Source organism: Delphinapterus leucas, chromosome 11, assembly GCF_059928025.1.
Source record: "Delphinapterus leucas isolate spDelLeu-1000000601 "Yukka" chromosome 11, BTC_Dleu_Yukka2, whole genome shotgun sequence".
In the NCBI taxonomy this organism is placed as follows: Eukaryota; Metazoa; Chordata; class Mammalia; order Artiodactyla; family Monodontidae; genus Delphinapterus; species Delphinapterus leucas.
Window position 1 is genome coordinate 60,351,172 of NC_143139.1, and position 4,049 is coordinate 60,355,220.

The 4,049-nt window shown below is 42.2% G+C and overlaps 1 long non-coding RNA gene across 1 annotated transcript in view; it reads right to left on the reverse strand.

Annotated features, from left to right (window-relative positions):
* The window catches only part of LOC149748035 (uncharacterized), an 88,692-nt gene extending 84,903 nt beyond the window's left edge, over positions 1-3,789 (reverse strand). Inside the window, exon 1 of the long non-coding RNA XR_016394979.1 lies at positions 378-3,789. This is a non-coding gene — a long non-coding RNA (uncharacterized LOC149748035). The remainder of the gene's footprint in view (positions 1-377) is intronic.
* Between the last annotated feature and the right edge of the window lie 260 nt (positions 3,790-4,049).

The window sequence follows — 4,049 nt, forward strand, 5'->3', positions numbered from 1 at the left end:
CTGAAAAAGTACAACCATACACAAAGCATGAACACTCAAGTCACAGGGGAAAGCAGCTCTTGCCACTTCCTTTCTTTCAGCTGCTTTCTCTCTCCCTCAGCTCAACTCACTTCCAGATAAATTCTGTATTGATTTCTCTCCTCTCTCCTTTAATGGTCGTAACCCTTGGGAGAAATGCCCTCATTTGGTTTTCTTAGACGACTGTCCATAAACTCTTTAATTCAGCCAGTGTAAAAAATTTAATCAGACAAGCTATCTTTTTCAAACCAGGAAACAGTTCCAGCGCTGATGTTTCTCTCTGGGGCCATTCAGACATGAAAGTTATTGAGCACAAGGCACTACTGTCAGCCTAACAGAGGGTAACAGCTTGAACTCACCAAGGACTCAATGAATTGTAGCATCTCCTAAAAAAATAAAAATAAAATCCTATAACTAAAGGTAACAGCCGTATCTCCTAGAAAAAAAACAGATGCTCAATCTTTAGAGACTTGTGTTGGAATACAACCTACAGTGCGTGGTGTGGAAGTGACTCATGTGTCTACTTGGACAAATCACTTAACCTCGGGGCTAACCAGATCAACGTCCTTGTCATTTGAGAGAAAAGAGATTAAAGATGGGTGTTCAGATCCTGGATGAAAACGTGGCTCTGTATTCGGTCCCCAGCTAATGGCTTTCCATCTTACCTCCAAATCACCTTTGGAATAACAGGGAATGTTAGCTGGGGAGCGAGACATTCCAAAAGGATTAAGAAGAGAGAACAAGGCGACACAATTTTGATCACTCCCAAATGACAGGCTTTTGTGTCAGGGCCTGGGCTTGAATTCTATGCAAAGACCTGATAACTAAATAACTTCAGATAATTACTGGATGAGTCATCCACACCAAATCCCTGCACTCTAATGATTCATTTTGAAAAGCTCCTAAACAAGCACCAACTCAGGGATCTTCCATTCCGATTCTCTTGCATTGAGAAAAGAATATGTTCTAGAGTTGCTAACCACTGGGCAGCGCGTGGGGTGAGGTCATGTTTGGAAGCAGAAGATGAACCAATAGCAAGGATTCATGGGGCTTTGGAAAAGCAAGTTTGAACGGTGTGCTCCAATCAAAACCAGGAAAACATGTGGTTGTCTCTTACCCTTATGTTTTTGGCTGCCCTGTAGAACAGCTGCATCTTATTGCCTTACTGGCTACCCCAGGCCAATGATGGTTTTGAAGTCCCAGTCTCAATACTCCCTCCAATTAGAAAGAAAAAGGAAGGGGAGAGACCAGCACTAAGGGAGAACTATGAATTGCTGTCTTTTTTAAAAGCCTGTAACCCTGCCCTTTTACTGCTCAGTCTTATACCTGGCATGATCATTTTTATAAGATATTGCTTCACTGGAATTTCAGCAAAGCAGTTCCAGCCTTCTCCATAATCCTGGCAAGAGAGAGTAAGGTGGGGAAAGACAAGAATCTCCAGCGGTGATAGGCAACCCTAATCTTCAGGATTCAAGTGATTCAGCCTGAGAGTTACAGTCAGTGAAAGCTAAGAAAGCAGCTCCATGTTGCTGCTTCTCAAATGTGCCTGGAGATTAACATTAGTAGTTGAAAAGCAACACACATTTTCCTACTGACTTTCTTTTATTCAACAAAGTAGGTATTTTCAATTGCTGATACCCACACCCCACTATCGGACTCATTAAAACTATTGCCATTTTGAATAAAGGAAAAAAGTTAATCTGTAAAAAATTTTATTTTTTGATACAAGCAAAGTAGGGTAGTTTTGTAATGGTTTATAGAATTTACTGCCTTGTATATGTATTGAGCCAAAGTCATGAAAGCTCTATGTATTGGATGCCTGGTGTCATGTAGACATTTTGTCAAATCTCCAGGCTGACAGCATGAAAATAACCTTTTTTTTAACCTCAGCAGCTGACTACTTAAGATCAAGTCCCAAAGAGTGAGTAGGAAGGGCACAGAATCAGTTCATTCCTCTAAGCTTAAACCACATGTGAGATTAAGGGGTGATCTCATTTGGGGAATCAAGCAAGGTGCAGCCCCATAACCATCCCATAAAGGCACAGTGAGTGTCAATCACCAAATGCGGGTGGTCTGGATTCTCTGTTAAAGCCAGCTACTAAAGGAAACAAGACCTCATGGCAACCCCTACTCCATGTCTAGAACTGGGGAAGACAGGAACGGGAACATATCCCAGTCAGATTGTCTGCGGTTGTTTAAAGAGATTCCCACCGGACATCAAACCCTGAATCATAAGAGAGAAAAGTCAGGTGCCTAGATGATCCAGGTAGAAAGGAACCTGGCTTCTTCACATTCTTGGACAGAACAGAGTAACTTCTTGTGGTAGTCTTGGGCCAAGTGTGATCATGAAATTCCACATCCCTCTAGCACTTTACTTTTCTAGGTACCTAGTTCTACCTGGGCCTGGAAGAGACGCAGAAAAACATGTAAGCACCTGAGGGTACATCTGGGACTACTAGGATTGGCTACAGCTAATGAGCAACCATTCCAGCTAGACCTCACTGGGACTGGAGAGATACACTGGTTTCAACACAATCAGGTTATGGCTCCAGCCAAAGATGCTGAGGTGAGAGATAAACAGGAATACCAGGGGGAACAGGAAAGCTCAGAGGAGAATGAGGCACAAAGCTGGATGTATCAACCTCTCAAGAATGGCACCCGACAGCATGGCACGGAGTATGGCAGGCCTGATTAAGGCACACACTGAAGGAAAGAACAAGGGTGAAGCAGACGTGAAGATGAAAGCAAGACTCTCTCCAGGCTTCCTAAATCTACTGCACTAGAGCTGTGAGTGCTTATGACCATAATCTAGGTTGATTCCAAACTGGTTTGGGTTGAGTTGGTGAGTGAAGGACGATGAGTTCAGCTGGAAATACCAAGAAAGTGGAGCAAGAGTCTCTTTTAGTTTAAATATGATAATGTAGAATTCAAAGGCAGATTTGTAAAATCTATCTTTTTTTTTAAGCACTTACCAGACATTCTGCAAAGCGCATGACTTTATTCAATTATCCAACCATCCCACCAGACAGATATTAAGACACTTTACAGACAAGGCAATGAAGCTCAAAAAGGTTAAGAAATTTCTCCTCTCCACATCAAAAAAAAAGAAAAAAACAAAAAGCCCTGTCTCTGTCTCCAAAGTCTGCCCCATTGCATGACACTAGTTTGCCTCATCAAGATATGGCCTCCAGTTCTAATGTTTCTATAATCCGGCCATGTAGTGTCAAAAAAGGCATTAAACTTCTTGAGGCTCCGGTTTATTCATTTATACTGTAAAGGGATGGAACTCCATGATCTCCATGATCTTCTCTATAACTTCCTTTCAGAGCTGTGACTCCACAAGATGATAGGAGAAATACAGCAATGCTTCAGGCTCGGGATGGGAAAGAGCGTTAACTACTGAAGGACTGCGGATTATTAAAAATCACTCCCCCCGGGCATTATGGAGCTTGTCATGTACCACGATTAAGTGAATGGAGGGGGTTTGCATGTCCAGCAAATCCCTACCTGGTCTGCAATAAAATGTCCATCCCAGAGGGGAAGTGAAATTGCCTGGTTTATGAATGGCCAGAAGTGGCATTCCTCTCATGTTTTTACAGAGGGCCCTGGTGTTATAAATAAGGAGCCCCGTGGGTAGCCTCTGCTCTCTGCTAACTAAATGAATTCTGATGTGCTTGGATCAGGAGAAATGTGATTGTATGATATTTCTGACTTTTAGTGTTCCTATTCTTCCCTTGATATTTCAAATCAACCACCGCTTCCCTCAGCTCAGCTTTGATGATCTAATTTGAGCCTAATTGCTGAGCTCCCTGTGAGAAACCACCCAAGTGCTCTGAGTACAATTCTCCTTGCCTAGGAAATCAGCTTGCATAGGCATATCTCTCTTTATGCCCCTGAAAACTGAATAAGATGAAAAGAGTTTACAGTTCTTGCATAAGGGGCTTGAGACTGACCCAAGAATATTACCTGATAGTTGGGATTACAATATGTCATGGCAACAATAGAACATTTTGAAATTTTCTTCTTAAATT